An 18519-nucleotide genomic window follows, 5' to 3' on the forward strand; every position below is an offset into this window, starting at 1 on the left:
TTAATCCCCACAATCACACAGTGAGATATTAATGTTATTATCAGTCCAGTTTTACCAATGAGAGAGCTGAGACACAGAGGCATTCAATTCAAGCGTAAAGTCTCACATCTAGTTACAGGCACACCTGAGATTTGAAACCAAGAAGCTTGCCTCCGGAGACTAAACACCTTGCTAACTATGCTACAGTGATGAAACAAACTGCAAAGCTTATAAATACCTTACCACTATGTCATAATGATGGTAGAGGGGAAATGATAACAGGGCTGAGGTTGATCACAAAGTGTCAGTCCAAAGCCTTTGAACTTGGATAGAGGAAGTCACAGATTCAACTCAAACTTGACTGGACTCACATGAAGAGAGAGATTCAGTCCAAACTTTTGGATCTAGTCATGCCATGTCTACCAGTCATGCTGTTGTTCAACAAGTGTTCACAGTTTAGAGAACATTTCTCCTATTGGCAATTCACACTTCTTAACTTTTTGGCTCAACTTATGAACACAAGTTGATATTTCTGTTTGAAATACAGATATTTCTGTTTCCCATTGTTCTGATGCATACTATCTTTAATATTTTAATGTATTGTTAATCTTTCCTTTTTTCAGCACTACATATCTCTGTTATACCTGAAAATGCAGAAAATAGTGTAACTAACACATATCCAATGTAACAACTGGTACCATTTTGTGATATTTGCTTTAGTGCTTTTTAACTGTTATATACTTAAGACCCTGGTGCAGACTTATTCTGTGTTGTTCTTCTGCTTGATTCCATTCTTCTTGCTTTCTTAGGAGCAAGCTCTATTTTGAAAAGTAGACATAAAGAATATCTATTTTCATATGATATTCTGAGGACAATGGTCTTTATCAGTGTTCAACAAACCCCTGAAGGCTAAATCCAGCCTGCCACCTGTTTTTGTAAATAAAGTTTTACTGCTACACAGCCATGCTTATTCATTTACATATTGTCCATGGCTGCTTTTGTTCTACAGGGGCAAAGTTGAATAGTTGCCAACACAGACTCCCAAAGGGCAAAGTATTTACTGACTGGCCCTTAACAGAAAAAAATTTTGCCAGTCCTGGTATGGACTCCTATATGGCTATATAAAGTATTACATAAATCATATCAAACTGGATGCATCCTTTGCCCAGCTGCTATTTGCAATCAACATTATGTCTTTAAAATGTGTTCCTACTTCTCATTTAGATCAAAGTTATTAATTTTAACTACTAAACTATTCCACTATAAGAATGTGTGCTCAGTCGCTTGAAGTTTGACTCTGAGACCCCATGGACTGTAGCCCGCCAGGCTCCTCTGTCCATGGGATTCTCCAAGCAAGAATACTGAAGTGGGTTGCCATGCCCTGCTCCAGGGGATCTTCCCGACCCAGGAATTGAACCCATATCTCTGGCATCTCCTGCATTGCAGGCAGGTTCTTTACCCACTGAGCCACCTGAGAAGCCCTCCAGTTGCTTCTTATATATATAAGAATATAAAATTTATTAATCCTTTCTTTTGTTGATGGACACACATGGTTTCTTTGCACAAACCAACTTCCTGCTGCCTCAAGCCACATCCAGAAGTTTCTCTCGGGTAACTACTATCGTGATGTTTTCTTTGGATGCGGCATCTTCAGCAGTACCAGATGCCGCTCGCTGCTTGCTCACCAAAGCAGTAAGGACCTTCTATGTTCCTTTTGGCAGTGTAGGAGAGCTTGTGTTTTTCTACATTTTAAAAAACACTTGCTATTATCAGCCTTTCAGAAATTGTTTGCAAATCTGATAGATGCAATGTGGGACCTTGGATTGGCCTTAATTGCCATCACTGATTTACCTGTCTGGTTGGCTTTGTTTAATTCCTGTCAGGGCTGTTCCACTTTATCTTTTCTGCAAATGTCCTGTTAACATTCATTTTTCTTTTGGTTATTTGTGCTTATTGTCTTTAAAAAGAGGAAAGTTTTGTTTGTTGGAGGTTTGTGCTCAAACACAGGGTAATAGTCAGTCTCAGTCTTACTGACAAAAACAGAGACACACAATGACTGTCTTGTAAATGCCACCTACGATCGTGTCATGCCAGGCACCCAGTTTACGGCTGTGACCTGACACCAAGCAGCTGGAGTCACAAAGAAAAGGCAGAGTGTGAACTCTGTCCTCAGAAGCATGTATTTGTTCAGTGAGATCTTTGGGGAAACAAAAACATTCTAAAAGGAACACTGAATCAATCTCTCTGCATATATTGAATATAACCAATTATGAGCCAATGGTTACCCTAATGAAATAAAAGGAGTCACAAATGATAATCTAAAAGCAAGTATTTTCAAAGTACCTGATTTGGAAACCTCAATCTATGTTTTTTTTTTTTTTTTAAATAAAAGATTCTTGGAATAAATAATAATTTAAAATGGAATATTTTAATATTTGTGAGCTATGTGAAAGTCCTAACAATTTTAATAGCTTTCCATTATTTTTTAGTTTGTTGGCAAACTCCTATTGCCATAATTGATAATGGTGTCATTTCTATTACTTCTGCTCATGAGCAGGCAGCAGGTTGGGATTTGAGTAAGAAATCCCAACCTGGCTCATTCAGGGTTGCATTGCCTGGCTGAGCATGTTTCTCTTACCTGCTGGCAGGCATCAGATTTCATCTTGCCATGCATTTGCCTTAATGGCACAGTAAAGAATGTTTTCATCATGAAAGACGGTATATGAGCTGCAAAGACTTTCATTAAAAGCAGAAAAGACTGTCTGAGTAGTAACCGAGTTTATGGGTCTATATTGAGTATTTAGAATTTTGGCAAAATTTCTGATACAGTTCCCTTGTTTTAGGTGGCAGTGCTGATCTTATATCTTACATTCAAAATGTTCACCTGATACAAATATAACATAATTACCAAAACAAAACAAAAACCAGGAAGCATATAACAACCCAATATTATCAGAGTTGGGATACTAGAAAAATCATATTACTCAAATGACATAATATCAAGGAAAGGTGCATAGTTATTTTCAGACGATGTGATTCAAATATCTTTAGTCTATAGTTGCCCAAACCACAGCTCAAATTAGCCTAGGAAATATGAGAATTTGCCAAGGACACTGGATCATTACTGTAACTGGAGGGAACATCTGACAAACTGCAGCAAAAACTTGTGTAGTTATAAGATCATAAGGAACCAGGGGCCTGAATGGCAGAAAGACTTTCTTCATTGCTTTTTCACTTCTCTCTCTTCCTGATATCATTACTTTCTTCCTGATTGACCAGCTTCTTCTCCATGGTCACCAATTGCACCAAGAATTGTCACATGTGGCTCCTCTCATCACTAGAGAGAGTCTGACTGATTTCCTACTTCCAGTAGGAAAAATCCTGGGAAAGGTCTCTGACTGGTTGCTCTACCTCTAGAACAATCCATTTGGATGTCCATGAGAACCAGATCACTGGGCCTGGAAGAGAAGCAGTGAGTAGAAGCATGAAGAGTATAGAAAACACTGCATATAGCCATTCATGGGAGTATATGAAAAAGCAGGAGGAAAAAAGGATATGTGTTATCCCACAACCTGTGTGGGATCTCACAGCTCTGTAACCCTTCTTTTTATATCCCAAGAAATAGATATGCACTTGATGACCTGAGTTGACTGCATGAGTGAATGAATCTGTAAATAAAAGGGAATTACATCCATGCTATATAATTTATGCTTTGTGAAATTCATTTTTATGTATCCCTTGTTATAAGTATTTAGTCACCATGGTTTGCTCTGGTGTTTTGGATAATAGCTTCACACATTTCCTATTGTAATTTGAACTGTGCTAGAATAGGTTATAAGAACTCAGAGTCCTGTGCATAGCAATTTCCAATTAATAAAGTACAGAATTTTTAGTTTTAGGGCCTAGAGCATCTACATTGGCTTCATAGATATGCTTTATGCTTTGTTCTGTTTGGGAATGCTTTCTGAAGACTTGTTGCTCAATTATTTTTCCCTGGATAAGTGAAGCACGCTGTAATAAATGGTACCTGATGGTCTAAGGAAGAGTTCAGTGTTCAAGTGCAGTGTTCAAGATATGGATGCAAGAATCACACTTTGAGAGCTAACAGTCTACTATATCCCTAATCTCTGCTCTTACACCTTTTAACATTCTACTGAGCAATGGGAAAAGCTTAATGTGGTAACAGCAAATTGAAAAAAATCTTAAGAGAATTCTTCAGAGAGGGGAGAAAAACCCCCAAAGAGCAACATACTTGGTACAGAGTGGAAAAAGAGAAAAATGTTTGCTTTGGTTACGTTTTCATGATGAGAGGTTTTCAGCTGTATCACTGTGAGTCTCACGTATTTTTTTTTTCTTTTTTTTTTTAATTTTATTTTATTTTTAAACTTTACATAATTGTATTAGTTTTGCCAAATATCAAAATGAATCCGCCACAGGTATACATGTGTTCCCCATCCTGAACCCTCCTCCCTCCTCCCTCCCCATACCATCCCTCTGGGTCGTCCCAGTGCAATAGCCCCAAGCATCCAGGAGACATCCACCTCTCTGTCCAGCTAGTTCCTGAGTCATTGTTTATTTGTATAACTGAGAAAGGTCCATCAAATGCCTCAGATGAAATTTCCAAAGCTTTGCTTCCATGGCGTTCATGTCATTCCACCATATTCTTAAAGTGGTTCTGTCCAAAACGCTCATCTCACTTTTACAAAAACACTTGCTATTATGAACCCTAAGCCTAGCAGTATCCATGCAAATTACTACCTTGATTGCATTTACCAAGGTATTATGTATTATAGACAGTAAAAATGTATGTAACCAGGTTCTGAAATTATAATTGATACTATATTTTTTAAGCAAGTCTATTTGAGGAGATCAAATGAAAAAAATTTAAAAGAGAAAAAACAGCTAATTTCTTTAGTAAGATGCATATCAAGGCTGAAAAAAGAGGAGCAATCACAGTTTCTTGGGAGTTAAGTGGTGCTGCTTTTTGTTAAATGGAATTTGTTTGACAAAGCCAAAACTGCATTCCATGAAACTGATTAGTAACTACACGCAGGTACTTGCTCATTAAAACTTAGTACACAAAATTTTAAAATATAATTTTCTCTATTGGAAACCAATTTGTTTCAAATAAACTTAATTATGCCCACCTCCACGTTTATTTTAAAACTTTTTTCAAGCCAGATTCTTCTTTTTTTTTTAATGAAGGAGTATTTGGCCCTTGGTAATTGACTTCACCTGTTAGTCCTTTCTCTCTGATAACTAGTCTTTGTCCTTGGTTCTGATGGCCTCACCTTCGGTCAATTTTCACTGCCTATGAGGGTGAAGGAAGGATGAGTCTTAAACACAATCTGTGCTTGTCTTTTCATTTAAATTTACAATACTGATACCTGTTTATTTAATGCTTCTCATTGACTCTTATATTGTTTATGCTTTTACTAGTTTATTTAAACATATATTTCATTGGGTTTCAGAACCCTACTCTGCCACTGTCTAGCTGTGGAACCCCTACTGAGAGCTAATGTCCATTTTCTCCTTCTGTCCTGAATGAAATCTAACATTATTCAGGCCAGAAAATATAACTGAAAAATCTACTTTTCCCCAGCGTCTCCAGCAGTGAGAGTGGCAAGGTGACACACGGTGTCTGGCGCCGTCGGGAGTCTACGGGGAGGCTCTGGGCAAGTGTGCTTCCTGATTAGGGGTTCTGTCGTCTTGCTGCTGGGAACACGGATAGCTGGAGTGGCAGAGGCATTCCTCTTCTTAAATTTTGTGGGGTTTCTTTAATATTTATAAACAATATATTTGCAGTACTTTTTTTTAATTGACTGGTTTTAGAACTTAACTATTGATTTTCACTCTGGTTGATGAGGTTTTCTTAATTTATTTAATTGGAGGGTAATTACTTTACCACACTGTGATGATTTTTGCCATGTATCAGGATAAATCAGCCGTAGGTATGCGTGTCTCCTCCACCCTGAAGCCTCCTCCCTCCCCACCCCAACCCCCTACACTGTCACGGAGCACAGGCTCCCGGTGCCCTGCTTCACGCGTCGGACTCCCACTGGTCATTTATTTCATGTATAGTAATGTATATATTTCAATGCTATTCTCACCCTCTCCTCTCACTGAGTCCAAAAGTCTGTTCTTTACATCTATGTCTCCTTTGCTGCCCTGTATGTAGGATCATTGGTATCACCTTTCTGGATTCCATATATATGTGTTCATATATAGTATTTGTCTTTCTCTCTTTGACTTACACACTCTGCACTGATGAGGTTGATGAGGTTTTAAATCTGTTACCATATCTCCCATCTCCCCTTTCTCCTTCCTCCTGATAGAATTGTCATCACTAGTTTTCTTTTTCCCCATCACTATAACTTCAAGCAACATACTCAAACCACTTTGTAATCCACCAATTAAAGATAGTATCATTCGCTTCTCTGTTTGTGAAAGGACATTTACCTGCAAATCTTTTCACCACTGATTCTTGTTTAAATTTACTTTCTAACTTGTCAAAGTTGAAATATGTTTGTCTTATCCAGTATCCACAACTGACTTTAATATTTTGCATATAGATTGAGTCTAAAAGTTTAAAACTAATAAAAATAAAAATTTACATGACTGCATAAAAAGCAAATATACTTTTCTGTTGGGTCATATATTAGACTTTGATTATTTTACTTGCTGTAGTTATACCACCATGAACTACATGACTTTCAAAAGAAAACATTCCTAATACCAACACAATATGGATCTTTTTTGACTGCTCCTTCTATTGTTGAAAATCCTGTATATTTTCAGCATGGTTTGAGTTTAACTAGTGCATTTCTTATACATTTATCTCTTTTTCAACTTTAATTTTCTTTTAGGGAGAAGAAGCTTAAGCCATTTGCATTTATCTTATATCTTGTAGCTTCCTACTCATATTTCCTGAACCTATTCCAATCCTACACTTTCTATTTCAGCTTCAAGACCACACCTTCCTTGAGCTCTAACTTGTTTTCTTGTATTATGTTTTTCATATTTTCCTCTCTTCTGCTTTCTCTTTTCATTGGCTACCACCCTAGCTAGACTGATTATACCTATATTTCTTATATCTTCACTTTTCTTATCCTTTTTTTATCTTTCACTTTCTAGTTGTTTGTCTGCTGCCTTCATTGTTGTTGTTTTGCTTGGTTCCACATTCTGAGACATTTCCCTCACCTCCTCTTTTAGTAGTTTAGTAGAATTTTAATTATTGTTTCATTATTTTATATTTTATTTCTAAGAGAACTTTCTTATTTTTGTTACCCGCTTTTCATTACATCTTGTTCTTTTCTTAAGGGTAAAATATATTTAAAATTCTCTCTGAAGATACTTCCTAGTTTTTTTTTTTTTTAACTGTTTACTTAGTTATACTAATGGGGCTTTCCTGGTAGCTCAGACGGTAAAGCATCTGCCTACAATGTGGGAGACCCAGGTTTGATCCCTAGGTCGGGAAGATCCCCTGGAGAAGGAAATGGCAACCCACTCCAGTATTCTTGCCTGGAAAATCCCCTGGACCGAGGAGCCTGGTAGGCTAAAGTCCATGGGGTTGCAAAGAGTTGGACATGACTGAGCAACTTCACTTTATTATTACTTCTTTTTTCTGTTCATCTTTGCATCCTTATCAATCAGTATTGTAGGTTTTTTTCAATAGCTTCTGGATATTTTATTGTCAGTTCCCATCTTAGATGGGGCAACAGAAGTGCTGGCTGGGAGCCCTGAGTATGGGAGTGGGGTTGACCAGCGAGCCGACTTCTTTTCCAGTGAGCATGTGGGTTCCAGCCACCATGGTGTGGTATCCACAAATGTTAGAATGAGAACTTTACTCTGGATCTTGAACTCCAGTGCTACCCACAATGATACTTTTCAATCATTTATCCAATTTCATAAAAGACACACCACTCAAATTTTTGATGCAGAAAGTAATTGGTTATTGATTATTCTATATGAGGATCAGGAGTAGGGAATGAAAGGCTGTTTTTTTCACTCCCACTTCTTAGTCCATGTTCTGCTGGGCTGGTGGAACTCAAGCCTGGAGCATCTCTTGATTGTTTCTGAGCAGGTCAGGGACTTTCTCATCTGTTGTTTTCTCCACTATGACATCTCTTCATTTTTCTCCCCCTCTGCGAACTTAGTGAAATATGTCATGTCCTAGTGACCTATCTTGTTCTCTTCATCATTGTGTATTTATGTTCCTTTATCATTATTTTCACAGTACCTCAAGAGAGATAAGACGTCATACCTATGCTTGTTTTGCTGTTTTGGGCTAATACTATTTTAAAATTTGTGTCCAAAACCAAATTTCTGATCTTCCCAGATAGGAATATTTATTTCAATAAATTAAATTAAAAGAACCTCTGAGATCATCCTTAGTTCTCTCTCTCTCATGTCATGTATCTGGTTCATTCAGTAAATCTTCTGGCTTCACATTCAAAATGTGTCAGGAACCTAACCATTCTCACCACCTCTATTCCAGGACTCTGCTCTCCCTATCTCTGTTTCTATACCCTTACTTACAACTTTTCAACAGAGGAATCAGAACAATCCTGTCAAAATGTCACCCCAAATCCATCCCTTACTCAAAACAATGTAATAGATACTTGTGTCATTGAGAGTAAAATCATTCTCACAGTGGCCACCTACCGCTATTTGGGTCACTTGCCGACACACCCAGCCTCTCCCTCTGCTCTCTCCCTGCTCATCATTCCCTCCACCAATGTGCTGGGTCATACCTACCTCAGCACCACTCTCCTCTGTGATGACCACTTGACACACTCCATCATTTGCAAGGTCTCCCTCACAGATCATCGTATCTTAGTGTGACTCTGGCTGATGAACTGATTTAGTTATTTATTTTATGACTCCATTTCATAGTCATTATTACCTTATTAGTTTTACCTCTGTATTATGTGCTTGTGTGTTTAGGGAAATATGTACTTATCACAGTCTGTGTTCAAATACTATTATACAATTTCAGGTAAAATATGAGAACTTTACAACAGCATGTTTCACTTTTCTCTTTCTATGCTTCAGACTATTGTTGGCACATGTTTAGTTCTAAATTTAAAATATACTACACAACATACTGCTATTATTTTCATATAGATTAAAAAAACTTTATTGAGATATAATTCATCCATCTAAAGTATGAAATTCAGTTGTTTTCTTTTCCTTTCTTTTTTTAAAATTAATTTATTTTAATTGGAGGCTAATTACTTTACAATATTGTATTGGTTTTGCCATATATCAACATGAATTCACCACAGGTGTACACATGTTTCCCATCCTGAACCCCCCTCCCACCTCCCTCCCCATACGGTCTCTCTGGGTCATCCCAGTGCACCAGCCCCAAGTATCCTGTATCCTGCATTGAACCTGGACTGGTGATTCGTTTCTTATGTATCCCCCCAAATGCTTCCTATCTCCCTTCTCTGCTTTATTCCTTCCTAGCCCCTATTACCGTCTTATTTATTTTGTTTATCATCACCCTACCCCACCATTAAGTAAGCTTCATGAAGACAATCATTTTTGTTTATTTTATCCCCAGCACTCAAAACTGTGGCTGGTACAGAGTAGGCAATGAAGTATTTGTTGAGTGAATGATTATTATTATATAACCAATATATTAAAATGTAATTTTCAAAAAAAAATTTATTCTTAAGGGCAGCCTATTCCTTGGGAGCATTTGATGCATTGGAAACATAAATGTAACAACCGATATTAAGGCAGTAGATGAAACAGATCAACCTGCCACTTTCAAAGGGTGTCAGGTATTTTTCCATAGTAATGAAGCATGGTAGCCAAATTTTCTTAGATTTCTTCTTCCTTTCCAAAAATTATAGTTTTTTAAAAAGTATTTTTGTGTCTTCTTTAAGGCTAGATACACAGGAAATACAATCAGGGCTTTCTCAGCTGCCAGAGAGGCAGAGGAATAAGGAGGAAGCAGCTTATTTCTGTTTTATTGGGTGACTGGAAAGAAAGGGAAGATGCTGCTGCTTAATCAGTTTCTGACTTTTTTCCTGGGGAAAAGCAGACTTGCACTCACAGTAGCCCACAGTCTGAAATCATGCTTATTTCTGAGTCTGGGCATATATATCCTCCCTTAATTTGGGCATTGATTCCTCTTTGTGGCACCCTTGAATACTGCCTGGCTCAAAAGAAGCTCTCCTGGGGAAGGTGGGTAGGTATGATTTCTGCCACAGTCAACAGAATAGCAATTGGTTGTTCTTATCTGGATGTAAGAAGAGATTAATTTCTGAATTGCCTTTTTTTCTTCTTCCTTTTTTAAAACGAATGTTTTTTTTTTTTGGGGGGGTGTGACTTTGAACTTTTAAACCTTTATATGGATGTTCCAGACGGGTGACATTTTCACAATTTAAAAGTTTAAAATATATATCCTTTATCTGCCCCATAATCATCTGAAATTCAAGTGCAGAATGTGGGGTGGATCTCATTTTCCAAAAAAGAACATCCACGACTATCAAATCCTAAGACTAACAGAGAAATATATGGACCTTGTAAGAACTTGGGCCTTATTTATGACTGGATGAAGGAATATCCTAAGATGATATAGGTATGGCTTATTAATATGAGAAAGTGAGAATGCCAGTGAATGAAGATCTCATGAAACACAATAACCAAGAGGGCTAACTTTTCACATGTGTAAAAAGCAATATATATTCAATACAGTCATATTTTTGGCATGTATATTCTACCTCCAAGGACATCAGCACAGTTTTCCATTATGTTCCAAAGTATATTGCCGAAAAGAATATATGGTACCTTATTCTCTTTTTCTTCATCACTTTTTGTTTAAAAAGTCAAACTTATAGCCACTGTTCATCCACCATAAGTTGGTGCTAAATTCAAAAAGAAAGTGAGATAAACTTAATTGTGTACAGAAAACCTGTTAGTGTTTGAAAATTCTTATCTCAACATATATGTCCCCAGAATAAAAAGAAATATATGAACTTCATGTCTCTTGAGGTTATTTTAAAATATCTATACTATTAATTAGGAGGGAAGTCTAAGAAAAGTGGAAAGTTTTTGAGGAATCAAGTTCTATATCAGGAGTGGTCAGAGGACTGAGGCAGGACCATTCGCTAGTCCCACTTTCCCTTTTCTATTTCATTTAGTAGACTATAATTTCTTTTTCTTAAAAAGCGCCCCTTTTGTGGTACAATCTCTTATTCCCTTCCCTTAACCATCTCAACTATTTGGCCAGTTGAAGATATTTTTCCTTTTCTTCAGAAAAATGTGGTAACTGATGGGTAGAGGAGGAGGAGGACAATAAATGATTCTGGGTTGTGCTTGGAAGGATGAAGAAGGTGGAAGCCATTGGGCATCCTAGCAGACCTTGGAAGAGGCCCGTGTTCAGAGCAAGAAATCTGGAATAACTAGCTCAAGGGCCTCAATATTTTCAACTTAAAAACAAGGGGATTAGAGCACATGATGTTCAAAGTCTCGGGAGCTCTATAATATTCCATGAGCTATTGACTGTTTTCAAGGACCCACCAGCTTTTTTCTTCCTTTCTTGGTCCTTTCGTTCCTGCACTCTGTCCTGTTTTCCTTTCTTCTTTCCTTTTTTAAACGTCCTCCTCTGCCCCCGCAGAAGACACATTTATTGGGTACCTATTATCAGTTGAGACTAAGATCTTGGGAACACAAATGACTGAACTATATTTTCTGACTTTGAGCAGCTCACAAATCCAGGATAGGGTGTCAGACATAGTGACAGATAATTATAGTGTGATAAATGCAATAGAAAATAGTCATGGGATGATCAAAGAAAAGGAAGAAACTCAGTTATTCATGGAAATCATGGGACAGAGGGGAGACAGGTGAGTTGTATACACGGTGAGTCTCTAAAGGAGGCTTGGAAATTCTGCTGATGGACAGAGTGGAGAAAGGATATCTAGGAAAGCACGTAAGTCCGAAGGCACTGGTTATGAAGGCAGGAGGAATTGCAAGTGGTTAGGAACTGCTGAGGCGGAATGGTGCTGGGTCCAGGCAGCGATTCGGCAGCTCCTAAGGGCACAGGCTATGCTTGTTTGCACCACTGGCAACTCCCTAGTGCTTGGCACATGCTAGGCCTTCAAAGAATATTTACTCACTAAATGAATGACAACCACATAGACAGAAAACTTCATTTTGTAGGTAATAATGCCACAGAAATGATGTGAAGTCTGATCAGGTTTGAGGCTTTTTAAGGATCATTGCTAGCAGATAGACACACAGAGCTGGAGAACAAAGAGAGAATTCTAGAAAAGGAGGTAGAAGGTAGTTACAGAGAAGACCTGTCATGGACTTGAACAAGATGGGAGAGGGTAGCAGGATGAGGAAGGAGAGGTGGGAGCTAATAAGGAAATTCAGAGAGCTTGCAACATATTTGGATGGAGGGTAACCAACTGGTGTGGATGAAGTTAAGGCAAGCTTCCAGATGACACTTCCCAAATGAGTGAACTAGACTCTCTATGATATTCATACCTGCTCAAGTAACAGATGTTACCCCCAAATTCTAAAATATACCCTGAAGGCTGATGTCAGTATATAAAACATTTTTTTTGGAGAGCTCATTTATTTTGTGACAGCTACTTTAATAGCTAACATTTTAACAGAGATCCTCTATTAAACTTTTTCTTTTTTTTTTGCATGAGTGAGTTAACATTTAAAAAACTAACTCTAACAGTTTGGAAAATTGGCAATATCCATCTAAGCTTTGGGCTTCCCTGGTGGCTCAGATGGTAAAGAATCTGCCTGTAATGCAAGAGACCCGGGTTTGATCACTGGGTTGAGAAAAATCCCCTGGAGAAGGGAATGGTTACCCACTTCAGTGTTCATGCCAAAGCTGAATTCTGTCTCTTGGGGTGATGGGCTATCTCGCTATCATAATGCACTGAACAAGGATCTGGGATAGGAACTGGGCAGGTGGATGAGTGTCCAGGGACCCAGCCATGGAAAGGGACCTGAACCCAGAGGAAGACATGCAGAAAATAATTTTAGATTTCTTAATCCAAATAGAGAAGGCTTCACCTCTGCTGCCTTTGCACACAGAGATTCTTCACTAATCATAAGACAGATTCCATTTCTTACTGAAATTTTTTGATGAAGACAGGTTTCCCACTGGATCCTTGAGACTTGATAGCAAACACCAACATATTGCAATCCTGTGAATCCTGCCCCTGGTTCAGAGCAATCTGTTTTCCAACCCACACAGTGGTGTTTAGGCTGCATGACTTCAGGAAGAAGCACAATTAGATGCCTCTGCATCGCCTCCCACCTCAAAGGAAAGCAGAATATTAGAAAGAGGCACTAGAATTGGTCAGGAAGAGGAAAATTATTTTATCTTCAGACTCTTTGACCAATGGAAAAATTTGCATGGACCTGATGAATGGTTAACTTGTTCACATGATATAGATTTTTGGGTTGATGTAAATGATCTGTCTTTTGCAGTCCATATTAACCTTACCAGTAAGATCATTTATATATATAATTTTATTTCAATTATTTATTTTGGCTGCACTGGGTCTTCATTGCAGCACCTGGCTTCTCTAGTTGCAGCGTGCAGGCTCAGCAGTTGTGACCCGTGGGCTTAGTTACTCTGCAGGATGTGAGATCTTAGTTCTCTGACCAAGGATTCAACCCAGATCCCCTGCACTCGAAGCGTGGAGTCTTAACCACCAGACCACTAGCAAAGTCCTCACCAGTCAGCTCTTTAAAGAAATTCACCAACTGGTGCAGAAAAAGCCTTGAGGATTTAAAAGTTACTTAGGATACTTACTTACTTATGCTTAGCTACTGACTTCTATTCCCTTTGTCACCGAGAAAACAGAGGCAACCAGAAAACCTCCATCATTCCCTCTACCACATGGACCGCCTACCAGCATCTCTACTGATGGACTCCACTTTTCCTCCTCTTATCAGTCAAGTGTCCTTGCTCCTGTCTGAGCCCAGTCCCTCTATTTGTGAACTAAGACAGATTCCACAATTTTTTTTTTTAACACAATTTTTTTTTAACAAAGGACCAGATAGTAAATATTTTAGGCTTTGTACTCCATATGGTTTATGTCATAATGACTCAACTATGTCTAGAGAAAGCAGCCATAGACAATATGTAAAGAAATGGGTTTGTTGTGTTTCAATAAAACTATATAAAAACAAGTGATAGGTCAGGCTTGACCTCAGGCTATACTTTCCTGAATGCTATACTAGGTCCTGCCATGCTTGCCTACTTAAGGACATGCTCCAGCAGTTCTCCAACTCTCTTGTATTCTTTACCGTCCACAGGATCATTGCCACCAGCATACATGCATGTTGTGGTTTCTCCCATCTTAAAACTATCTCTTGATCTTGCTTCCCTCTTCCAGCAATCTTCTCATCTTTCCCCTACCTTTTACACCAAAACTTCCCACAAGAACAATCTCTTTTGTCTTCTTCATTTCTCTCCACTGATTCCTGAGCTGCTGCTGCCAAGTCACTTCAGTCGTGTCTGACTCTGTGTGACCCCATAGACGGCAGCCCACCAAGCTCCTCCATCCCTGGGATTCTCCAGGCAAGATTACTGGAGTGGGTTGCCATTTGCTTCTCCAAGGCATGCATGCTTGCTAAGTCGCTTCAGTTGTTTCCGACTCTGTGGGACCCTGTGGACAGCAGCCCACTGGGCTCCTCTAGGAAAGAATACCGGAGTGGGTTGCCATTCCTTCTGCAGAGCCCACTCCAATAGACTTTTGATTCCACTGTTCCACGGAGTTGCCCTAATCAAGGTCACCAGTGACCTCCATACCCTTGAATCCGACAGTCAGTTGTCAGCCGTCATCTTACTTGACCTGAGAGCAACAGCTGGCCCTGTTGATCACTCTTTGCTTGAAATTCTGTCTTCCCCTGACTTCTAAACTCACAGACTTGCCTCACTGCCAGGGCACTGACCACTCCTTGTCAGACTGCTTCTTCTGATTCTCTCTTATCCCCTCAGTCTCTTCAAGTTGGCGTATCAGTGACTCAGGCCTTGAACATTTTTTCTATCTACAGTTGCTTCCTGGCTGATCTCATCCTGGCTCATTAAATACTATCTATAACAGGATGACTTCCAAATTGATGCATTCAATGCCAGGCTCATATATTTAACTGCCTACTCAACATATCTGCTTGGGTATCTAATAATAATCTCAAACCAAACATAATCAAAGCTGAACCCTTGCTGTACACCACCAAATGTGTTCTACTTTAAATTCTCCCTATGGAGTACGTGGTACTTCCATCCTTTCTGTCTGTTGGGTCACAAGTCTAACATCATTCTTGATTCTTCTCTTTCTCTTAAATGCAACATACAATCACAATTGTTCATGCTCTTGATGGTACCCTTAAGTAGATGTAGATATAGATACTCAGATTCCCTTCTTATCTCTACAAGCTCCCTCTTCCTTCAAGACACTAACAATCTAATTAAAACATTTCTATAGCTTCTTAACTGATCTTCCTGTTTCCATTATTGTCTCTTCCCTTGCCGTCAATCATTGACTGAAGAGTTGTCAGATCATGTCTATCACCTGCTCCAAACCCTCCAGTGGCTTCCATATCCCTCAAAATAAAGTCCTTCAAAAGCCTACACCACAAAACAAGAAATCAACTTCTATTGCCTTTGCTAATTTCCTTTGCTGGTACCTCCAACTTTGCCAGGAGTCCTGTATTAATACCTGTGTGTGAAGTGTGTGGAGGACTGTTGGGAGTTAATAGTGGAGGGTAAAGGGAAGGATGATGATACCCTCCATCTCTCTGTAGCTCTGAGGAGGAATCAGGGCATCCCAGAGAGGGGGGCTGAAGTCAGGGACAACAAACACGGATGTGCTCATCGGTCCTCAAGGCAGTAGGAGATGCAGGAAGAAGTGTGAGACTCAGAGGACAGAGGTGAAACAAACCCCCTATTTTCCAAGTCTATTAAAGGGAGGTATCCCTTGAGGGAGCAGAGAGATCTGATCTTTAGGACACACAGGGTTGGCAAATTGTGCTGCATATCAAGAAGAATACTGTTGTTTAACTACAAAAGATACCACTTTTGTAGTCCAACCACAGAGGGAAAAATTTAAAGATACAGTTTTCTCCCCAATCCATCTTTGAAAGGAGTCACTTGTCTAAAAAAATAAATAAAAAAGTCAATCTCAAGTGATTTATGTAACAAGAAAGCATGAAAATCTGGAAAAATATATTTAGGAAAGTTGAAGTCCTGGTTCTGACAAAAAAAATTAACAGATTTCTCAGGAATCGATGATACTGTTGCAGTTGAGCAACTTCCTTCAGATTTTTGCCTTCTCTGAGCACTCCATCAAGAAATACTCCCCTTCCTCCACCATCACACTCTTCTTCTGCTTTATCCCTCCACACAGACCTCCATCTGACCCACAATCAGTGTGCTTCATCATCACGATTTCTCTATTTTCTACAGAATGCTGTGTCCCTGACACTGGCACAGAGAAGGCACCTGACAAATGCGTGTTGAATGAATGAATGAGTCCGAATCCCTTTGTCAACAATTTCTTCCGGAGACATCTGGCTTTCAGAGCAGCTCAGGTTCCTGTTGGGCATTCTATACAATGAGGCAAACTGTCTCCTTCGGTGCGGCCACTACACAAGGTACTATGTACGTTGGCTCCCGAGACTAAATAGAGGGTGTGATGTTATGAGAGAGTACTGACAATTACAAGGGTGGAAATTAAGTTTTCAGAGCACATGGTGTTTGCAAATCTAAACCTTCTGGATGAGCAATTTCAATGGGGGAAAAATACCCTACAGAATATCACAGTCAGGGAAGGCAAAACATATTCTGTAGCTTCATTAATTATACCAGGCAAGTAGCTGCTGGAAAAATGTCTATAGATGTAGTTCTGACAGGGAATACTACAGGGCTTGCTAATCACAATCTCTAAAGGAAATTAATGAGCAGAAGACCACAGAGAGGAGAAAATTAAAATGTTTAGAACATAAGTGCACAAAGGTTTATTGTGACATAAAATATGCAGATTGGTTTGTAATATGAAATCTATATTCACTCATAGGAAAAGCCTCCCTGTAAGTTACTGTCATTTAGTAAATCCTTCTGACTGAGAGTTAATGAATATTATAAATTGGTCATTTTACTAAGAACTGAATATGATCGTAGTCTAGCAGTGATATTTTAAAATTATTGTAGAAATATTTAGTATTTATTTATCTATGTTCATTCATCCATCCAATCATACATACATATACTGAGAAGTGAAGTGTATACACTCAACTGATTACCAGCTGGTACCGGAATAAGGATTGCAAAGCAAGTACAATGCGGCCACACAGACAGTGTTTCACTGAACTGAAGTCTCTCCAAGCACAAATTATACCATAGATGTAAATGGGTGACTTAGTTCTTGAAGATATAAAATAGATTGAGTTTGTAAAACAGCCTTAAAAAGTAGCTTCTCAAGACTCCAGAGTATCAAAACTAGATAGTATTTTATTCATTCCATTGTAAGAATTGAAATTGCTATTATGCAACTTTTGGAAATAAACCTCTACCATAATCAGTAATTGATGCTTTAGAATTGTGGTGTTGGAAGAGACTCTTGAGAATCCCTTGTACTGCAAGGAGATCAAACCAATCAAACCTAAAGGAAATCAACTCTGAATATTCATTGGAATGACTGATGTTGAAGCTAAAACTCCAATACTTTGGCCACCTGATGCAAAGAGATGACTCATTAGAAAAGACCCTGATGCTGAGAAAGACTGAAGACAGAGAAGAAGAGGATGATAAGGATGAGATGGTTGGATGGCATCACTGACTCAATGACATTAGCCTGAGCAAACTCTGGGAGATGGTGAAGGACAGGAAAGCCTGGCATGCTGCAGTCCATGGGGTTGGGGTTGCAAAGAGTAGGACATGACTGAGCGACTGAACAACAAATAATCACTAATAAATTAGAAGTCAGGACATATTATTTGGTGCATGTAGCTCAGAAAAATGTCAGAGCACAGAAGGTCAAAAAATTATAGATCATAATGCTCAGACAATGAACACTGGCCTGACATGACCCCATAGTTGTCATCCATGATGTGAGAAGCTATATAAGGCCACAGATATGATATGCAGATTTCAACTTTTACTTAGATTCATATACTTTTTTTTGCCACTTAATTTATTTTTTAATTGAAGGATAATTGCTTTGCAGAGTTTTGTTGTTTTCTGTCAAACATCAACAATAATCAGCCATAGTTACAGCCATGTCCCCTCTTGAAAGAAACTGTGTGTAGGGTCAGGATCAACATTGAAAGTGAAAGTTGCTCAGTCATGTCCAGCTCTTTGTGACCCCATGGACTATATGGTCCATGGAATTTTCCAGGCCAGAACACTGGAGTGGGTAGCCTTTCCCTTCTCCAGGGGGATCTTTCCAACCCAGGGATTGAACCCAGGTGTCTCACATTGCAGGTGGATTCTTTACCAGCTGAGCCACAAAGGAAGCCCAAGAATACTGGAGTGGATAGCCTATGCCT

General features: G+C 38.9%; 1 protein-coding gene across 2 annotated transcripts in view; it reads right to left on the reverse strand.

The window, feature by feature from the left end:
• Positions 1-18519, reverse strand: part of PLCB1 (phospholipase C beta 1) — an 863757-nt gene that overhangs the window by 270363 nt on the left and 574875 nt on the right. The gene's annotated exons all lie outside the window — the stretch shown is intronic.

Source organism: Bos grunniens, chromosome 13 (genome assembly GCF_055505025.1).
Source record: "Bos grunniens cultivar Pamir isolate PY7600 chromosome 13, Bosgru_T2T1.0, whole genome shotgun sequence".
NCBI lineage: Eukaryota > Metazoa > Chordata > Mammalia > Artiodactyla > Bovidae > Bos > Bos grunniens.